Below are 9,129 nucleotides of genomic sequence, written 5' to 3' on the forward strand. Positions count from 1 at the left end.
GGGAAAATAAATGATGAAGCCAAGTGCTTTTTCATTGCCTAATCTAGTTTCTTTTTCAGTAATAGGAAAATCTGTAAACATTTTTAGCCCTGATTTATATCCTACACAGGAGCAGAGTGTGTGCAGGACAGGATCCAGCAGTGAGTGACCTCTGCTTCACACAGGAGTGGCTCATGGATGAATCAGTCTGGTTTAGATCATAAATGCTCTCACAAAATACAGCTTTGTTCCACGGGATGGAGCAGCCTAGTTGTGCACGTGGCTGCAGCAAGTTTGCAGGATCAGGCTCTGCATGCAGGCTGTGATCCCCAATATTAGGGCTGTGTCACAAAGGGTGGTCCCCAGTCCTGGTGCTGGTGCTGTGCCTCATGCCCTGGCAATCAGGGACCTCACCATAGAAAATACAGCTTGGTTTTCAGCTGCATCAGTTTTCTGATTGTGAAACCACACAAAGAGATGTGCAGATAGCCCAGTCCTCCTGGGACAGAAACAGCAGACTGTAAATCTTACCCTGCAGTGTAAACTACAACTTTGGCCCTGCTGCTTTTGCTCTCCATTTGCAGCAAGTGCTTTCTGCCTTGTTGAGCTTCCAACATAGTTTCTCTGAAAGAACAGCAAGGCCTGTGCTGATTTCAGAAACAGCTGATTCCCTGCCTGTGGTTCAGTGCCAGGACCAGCCCCACACAGCCCTGGCCTGTACCTGCTCCCCCTGCTGCCTGGGGCTCCTTTCCTTCATTTTGCAGGGGAGAGGAGCTCAGTGTCCTGGCAAGCACCACCCCATGCAGGCAGCACCAACGTGTTGCACACAGCTTGGAATTAATAAAAAAAAAAAATGCATCCAGGTCCCATTTGCAGGTTTCCTGAATATTCTTGGATACTTATTCTCAGCAACATTTGGATTTGCATGTGTGGCAGGCTGAATCAAAGGTTTATTGTCTGCACAGCTCCTCTGTTCCTCTAGAGATTATGGTTTTGGCAAGAAACAGCTTCTTGAGGCCCTGGGGTGTCTGTAGGCACAAGGGTCACTGCAGGCACCAACCCTGCCAAGGGGTGGCTCTGCTGCCCTCCTGCTTCAGCCACACCAACACAGAATTGAAGGAAACCTGGAGGATTTTGCAGGAGTTGCATTCCCACTGCTTGGAAGCAAGGAAATTTGTTATAAAAGCAGCAGGGTTAAGAATCTCCCTGCTCCCAGGATTTTGTCCCCATCCATGCAGAGGATGTCCTTCTGGAGCAGCTCCAGAGCAGTTCCCCAGCTGCTGCTGGGACCTGTGAGCACACAGAGCTGGCACTGATGTGGGGCAAGGGCAGTGGGCAAGGCTGCACACACAGGATGCAGGGGCAGCTCCTCTGACTGCAGCCAGCAGAATCATGGCTTCACTGCCATCACAGGAGGGAAGGGCACCTCCACGAGATCCCTGTGCCTGTTACACCCATGTGGAGGAACCATTCTTTCCTGTTGGCTTTAGAGGGGCCACAGGCATTCCCACCACCCTGTTGAAGGTTGCTCCTGCAGACAGGTGGAGGGGACATTCCCACTCTTCCTTCTCCATCTACAGTACCAAGTCCAAAGGTTAGATGCTGTACAGCTCAGCACCATGGCCTCTTCCATGGTTTGGTGCTGAGGAACACTGTCCAGGGGTCTTTGGGCTCAAAACTGCTCCATTAGGATGGATGTGGTGTTGAAATTGAAGCCTGACATCTTTCTAGTCCATGACCTACCACACCAGACACTTGCTGTCGTGAGACAGATAATGCTGTCCTGTAAGCAAGGCAAAAAGAAAGATTTTGGGTGTTCTGGACAGAAAACATGTTGCTGCCCTACCAGATGAGCTAGAATTCATTACTGAACACAGAAAATGAAGTTCCAGTATGACCTGCCAACAGTGTTCATTTGCAGGCACCAAGGCTTTAGTACTGGACATTTCTCCACTGGGCTACACAAAGCAGATGGAGCTGCCAGGCAGTTATGGACAGAGAAATGAACTTCAGCATCATGATCAACCTCTGGAGGAATTCTGCAAATGCACTGAACAGCAGCTGAGAGCATAAACCCCCAGGGCATGTTTACTGTGCCCTGTAGAGCCCAACACATCATTTACCACCAGAAGAGTTTCTTGAGAGCTTTTCCTCTTCTCTCAGATAATTCTGCATCTTCTGAAAATTCTGAGAAACAACACACCCTTCTCTCAGTGCTCCTTCCTCAGCTGCAGAACAGTCAGACCCTGCACAGCATCCCCAGGCTCTCCTCAGAGACAGCTGAAGGTGGGTGTCAAATACTTTCAACAGCAGCTTTTAAGTAACTACAAAAATACTTGGTTTTTCATCAGCAACATAAGCAACATTTTCATTTTTTGGAACATAGATTTTATTCCTTGCTGTAACATGCCACTGAAATTGCATTAGAGAGTCTGATACCTAAGCCTTAGCACATGCCACATGACAGAAAGAACATAATTAAAGAGGATCTTGTGACAAAAAACAGTATTAGAGTCAATTCTGTAGGACTTGCAAGTGAAAGAAAAATGTATCATCAGAGTGTAAGAGATATTTCTTCAATCAAGAGAAGGTCATCTGGCTCATCTCTTGTGGACATTGTATTTCATCACGAAGGATTCTTAACTGATTCTTTAACTTGTTCCAGGAACCTTGTTAGGCAGAGTGTGACGTAGTTTCTGCTCCATATGTGACATGGAGTCTGTTTCAAATTCAGCTTACACACCCTCAAAAATATCAGTGATTTTGTATAAGGTTTTAATTACATTTTGAAGTTCCTTGTTTGAATAATAAATGCTTTAATTGAACATTTCAATTAAAAGATCTCTTACATGAGCTTAAGTCAAACCTGGCAGCCCTGCAGACTGAATTCCATTCTTTAGCCAGGGAATAGGAGCAGGAGAAAGGCAATCTTGCTTGAATTTCTCTGCCAATGTCTCAGGTGGGACCTTCAAGGACAGCTTTTAAGGGCAGAGTTTAGGCTTCCTCATAGTCTTGGGTTGCAATACAGGATGTGACCAGCAATGTCTATTCTATCACCATCTGTTGAAGCTGGGTGGGGCAGTGATTCCTTATCTCCATGGCACATACCATCTGCTAATGGGCCATCTTTAAAACCAGCTGGGGCAATTATCTTTATCTTTTCCACAACCCATCCTCCCTCCAGGAAGATATCATCTGCTGCTGAGCCATTTTGTCCCACTGTGTGACTGATAAAATTACATCATCCCATGGGAGATGCACCAGCCAGGGGAGGAGTCAAGCCTTTCCTACCTAGAGAAAAACTGAGATTTTGGACAGCAAGGCACCTTCTTTCCACTGGACTCCAGAGGAAAGCCAGACCTTTCCACATTATCCCTGGAGCTTCAGAGGAAAACTGCACCTTCTACAGGAGCACTGCTCCAGCTGAACCACATCTGCCACTGCAGGGGGACGCAGCCACCATTTAATGGGACTGCTACCACCACCCTGACTGACTGACAGGGTGTCAGGTTGTATTCTGACTCTGTCAGTGTTTTGGGATTGTTCTTTGTAATACTGTATTTCTATTTTAATTTTCATAGTAAAGAACTGTTATTCCTAATGCACATATCTTTGCCTGAGAGCCCCTTAATTTCAAAATTATAATAATTTGGAGGAAGGGGGTTTACATTCTCCATTTCAAGGAGAAGTTTCTGCCTTTATTCGCAGACACCTGTCCTTCAAACCAGGACACTCATTATCATTCCAAGAAAATATAATTTCCTGTTATCATCCCACAAGACACAGAGAACACCAGTGAGGGTGGGTGTGACTGCAGCCCCCCCTTCTCTGGCTGCCCTTCCATGGCTGAGCTGTGTCACCTGCAGCCAGCACTGGGGGTCTGCAGGAAATCCATCCAGCTCCTAGAGGGTTTATCCCCAGTGGAGGAGGAGCTGGCAGGCAGGGGAAGGAGATTGATCACATTATCACTCCAGGTTTAAAGGAACCGAATTCCTGGGGGACCAGTCTGGAATACTGCATCAGGGATGACAGTGATGGCCAGACACTGATGCTCTTCAGTAATTGACTACCTTGCTTCATGCATATGATAAAGAAAAAAGTATTTAAATTCAGAGATACAAAATCCAGATATGTTTTAGTCTAAAGTTTATACAGTAAAGTTTCTTTTAAAGTCAACTACTAGGTTAAAACCAGCCCAGCAACTTCTTTTTCTCTTCCCTTTGTTATCAATCTCGAGGTATTAATAGGATAAAGGAGAAGGTGACTCATGAATCAGTGTGGCTCTGTACAGGTATGAAGCACAGTCTCAGGGGGCTGTGAACACATCACAGACTTCATCTGGGTGATCACTGGAATCCACCCTTGCCCTCCACACAGACATTTTCTGCCACCACCAAATGGCCATCTAGGCATGAACTTTAGCTTTTCATCTGACTTCCAGGAGCTTCCCTAATTAAGTGCAGTTTGACTAGAAAATATCCTGGATCCATCCTTTCCATTTCCATGGGTTTAGAACATGAGGTACTACAAAAACACTTAACAAGGAGCTTTGGGGTTTTTTTTCCCCCTGCTGTTATTATGTTTATCCCACAGGAAGACTGTTCACTGCATCCCAATCATTAGAACCACTTCCTTTCCCCTCTTGACAATCCACCAGCTGTTTTCCTAACCCCACACCTCTCTCCCAAAATGCTGAGCACTGCTGGGTGGGCAGCACACAGGCAGCTCCCTCCTGATGGCTGGAGATTGTCCTTGGCTTGAGCAGGCTGCAACTGGGAATGTCAAGTCCAATTCTCATTTTACTTTGCAAGCTTATTCAAAACCCTGGGCCTTGTGTGTACAGCAGGTTCCAGAGCAGGAAAAATGGTTCCTGGTATTCAGTGTAATGTACCACTGAAATAGTCACTGAAGCACAACTCCCCCAGCTGACCAACCCCTCAGGATAATAATTTTGAGCTCCTGCAGTAATGGAAAAGGAGAAAGTGTTGAGTCTGAGATGACATGTCCCAGCACTCACCAGGAACTGACAGTTTTTCTAGCCAAGAAAACTCCAAATCAATTAGGCACTCCCTTTAAAACTCGTATTTCTGCAGCATTTGGTATCTTCCCTCCAATGATGATGTAATTTTACTGGTTCCCCTAGGACCTTAATTGTGACCTAAATTTCTACTGTGGACAGCAGTACAACCAAAACCAGATTTTCATCAACATCTCATCAGTTTTGTTAGTAACACAGGCCTGACATACACTTAACAGATAAATTCTTAATTTAGAAAAAGGTGGGGGAAAAAGAAAAAAAGGTACAAATCTAATGGTGTTTTTGGAGGTCACATTTAACAAACCTTATCCCATTTTGCATTGAGTCCAGCCCATTTTTCCAGGTTGCTTTCTGTCTATAAATTCTCATGTGTCAAATCCATGTGTGAGCAGCTTGTGAAACATCTCCCAGTCCTACAGCATGGCAGCTCCCACTGCCTGTGCCACTCCAATGGTCCCAGCTCTGAGGGCTGGCTCAGAAGTTGGGTTGTGTAATCTCTTGTGTGCTTTGAGGCTGAATTTTTGCTGCCTCACTTCCCTATCTCTCTCAGCAGGTCTCCTTACTTCCTTTTGTTTTAGTCTTGCCACCAGCATTTTCTTTTCTCACCTCACCAAAGTGCCTGTTGGCATTTTTTGGAAAAAAACTATTTATCTCTCAGAATACTTAACATCACAGACTTATCTTCCCTAAAACTTAAACTGTTTCTGTAGCCCAGCTGTGCAACCTGCTGTTTTGTTTGGGTTATAGCACACAATGAATTTCAAGCATGAGAAAAACAGACTGGGAAAAGAGGGATAGTCTACAAAATTTGCTATGCAAATGTTGGACTTCTTTGATACTACTGATGGGCAGCAGGAAGTAAAGTCCATCCTCTTGCCTTGGCAGGTCAAGCTGTGCTGGACTTGCAGGGTGACCACGAACCTGCTTCCTCTTGGAGGAGGAGATTGCTCATTGCTGATGTTCCCTGCCTTTGGCAATACACCACACTTCTGCTCCCCTGTTACAGGGCAGGCACCTGGCTTCAGGATTTTCTGCTCTAGGGCAAGAGCCTGTCAGCCCTCCCTGGTCTCTGCCCCTCCACACGTGGCATGAAGAGCACAGGGAATGGTCTGGGGTCACACTGCAATGCCTGGCCAGGCAATCCACCACTCAAAGATGCTTTGCTGAAGTTCAGTGTTTTCTTTACAAAGCTTACTGGAATCCCCTTTGGTCACCCCAGGAACATCCCTTGGTCATAAAAATTCTCATTCATGAAATGCCACTTGCTGGCAATCCAGAGACAACCTCACTGACCTAGAAGGGTTCTCCAGTTTGTTTTGGCAGTAGGAGTGGAATTAGACATGCTGATGCTAAATGGCTTAGCATTAGCAGCAAAACAGCTTAAATACCCTGTCCCAGAAGGTTAAACTGCAATGAGCCTCTTAAAAAACACTCAGTGCAATGGGCAAGCACTTGGTTCTGTGGCACAAGAATGGGAATTAGTCTTCCTCCCACCCCCTTGTGTGGCTGTGCAGCAGCAGAAAGCACCAGCAGCAGAGGAAAACCTTTCCAAGTGTTACTTTTGAAACATAAAGAAATAAAATTATCAAATTTAGATCTAAAAAACCATAAAAACCCTAATGGAATTAAAATTGACAATAATCTAAGAATAAGAATATTCTACCTTGATTTATACTTATGCAATTCTTTCCTCTTTAAGGAACCTAAAAATTTCAGCAGCAAGGACTTGGCTTTGCAAATTTACACATTGACAAGCTGCTGTGTTTGTCCTACAGGTCACCTGGACTCCAGCCTGCTGGGATGGACTCTGGGATGGCAGCTCAGGTGTATGACACTCAGATTTTGTGTGGTTGGCACTTCATCTACAGCTAAAGCCACTGCCAGTTTATACAAGGGATCAGGATTAAAAGCAAGGAGATGAAAACAAACAAATAAATCATAAATCATAGATCATAAAACAAACACAAAGGAGTAATTTCTCCCACTCAAACCAATGTTTCCTGCCAGGCAAGAAATGTTTCGTCAACAAAAATAATTTGCTAAGCTGCTTCAGAGAAGCACGTCTGTAGTAAGAAAGAAACCACCATAAAAACACACCCTAAGAAAGAACAAAACAAAAAGAAGGTAGTTGTGGTTGAAAACACTATTTTCCAATCCCTCTTCAAGACAAGCCTCAGATGCAATCCAGGGCATGACATATTTGAAGTTCTCTCCTTGAAACCTTTTTTTTTTTGCCCTCTTCTTCCCAGTCAGGAGTCTCATAAAGTTATGGGTTTCAATGAATTGCAGCATTCCAGATCTGCATCAAGTAGCTGAGTTGTGGGGACCCTGTTTCACCTTCCCTCAAGGCTACTTTCAGCCACTACAGCCTGGAAATCCTAGAAATATCTGGAGGCCTTGCCAGGAGGGCAACACAACCATCTGAGCAGTGACCTTAAAAGGTTTCTGGAAAAAAAAAAAAAAAAAAAAAAAAAAAATCTGCAGAACAGCTCTAGCAGAAAGTTCTCCAAAGACATCTAAAACTATCTTGTTTGCTACAAGAACCTTGGATGTTCCAGGAATGTGGGTTCCTGACAGGCCAAGCAAAACTGCATGGCTTGCAGAGTGAACCTCCAAAGCCCTTAGGAACTGCTACTTTCAAGCCATCATTGTTGCTGTGTTTTGCCTGGAATATGAAGTTTTAATTTTCTCCCTACTTCTAAAAAAGCAATTTGGTACGTGGCATGATTGGCCTGGCCCTACCCTGCATTCCACTGCAAATGACTCCAGCCCTCTGGAAAAGCTGCAGGTGCATCCCTCACCTCATGGTGATGAGGGATGCCCAGTTAGAGCCTCTCCCACTCCAGCCACTGCTGATGGGATGGTTTGTGCCCACCTGTCCCTGCTCATCTGTGAAGCAAATCCACACATCCAGAATGGTTTGTTCTGTGTCAAGCACATGGGCATAGATGGAAGAGCTTTGCATCTACTGAAGCCACACCTCACCCTGAGCAGAGAAGGCAACTTGACTCCCAACTCCAAGAACTGGTGACAATGTGAAGAGCTGACTCCAGGAAAATCACACCAACCCCGAGTCTAAACCAGGAGAGCTGCCTCAGCTTTTCTGCTTTCAGCTGGAAATGGAATTACACAGGACAGAAAACCTTCAGAGCACTTTTCTGTCCTCACCTCTCAAAGGCAGAGTTTGGAGACAGCAGAGCACAATGTAAACAACATTGAATTGAGCTTAATGATCTGGGTTCATATTGAAGTTGTGTCTTATCATGAGTATTTCTGATTTTTTTCAAAGATCAAGTTGTTATGCCACTTAGCACTTGGTAGGTTTAAAAAGGTTTTTTGTTGTTATTTCAAACCTAGCTACAAGACAAAAGAAAAAAAAAAAAAAAGAGAAGAATCCTTAGGACAAATGATTTTGTAATAGAAGAATAAGCAAATAAAGCAACATTTACTGTAGAATTTATAACCTCAAGAGTTGAAAAGCACTTATCACAACGAGCAGCTCCTACTACTACAGCCAACAGGCAATATCAGTTTTTCAAAAGGCTGGGTAGCCAAAAAATTATTTTCAGTGAAACTCACAGGATTAATGCAAGGTCTCTGAACACAGCTCAAAGGTAACAGTGATTGTTCAGAACAGTTCTCATGAGTTTTAAGGCCATACCAGCAGCAAGCTCCCCTGTTTAAAGGGTGTTTTGAGCAACCATTTCCAGAAAGGTTTCATGCACAGTCTGTATTGCCTGTTCAAGCTGTCCACCCATCCCTCATTTGCAGCCCTGAGTGTGTGGTGTCAGTCCTACACCCAGCCCTCAGAGCATGTGAAGCTCACAGAAGCATTTTCTGCTCAGCAAAGCATGAGGCAGCACTGCCACACTTCAGGGGCTTTGTATTTTGTGCTTAAAGGCACAAGAGTAAAGTATTTCTTCTGCTGTGTTCCACTCTCACGATTGTATGTGCTTCCTAATTTTCATGAATACCTTGATTTCTCCAGGCATGTGGAATTACTCACTGAACCTTATTACTCAAATTTTTTTTTTACAGTAATGGAAGCAGGCAATATCTTCATTAAAGTGTCTCTAAGACAGAACTCACATATGCTACAGAGCTCTTCTGGT

This window comes from Erithacus rubecula (assembly GCF_903797595.1).
Source record: "Erithacus rubecula genome assembly, chromosome: 3".
Taxonomy (NCBI): Eukaryota; Metazoa; Chordata; class Aves; order Passeriformes; family Muscicapidae; genus Erithacus; species Erithacus rubecula.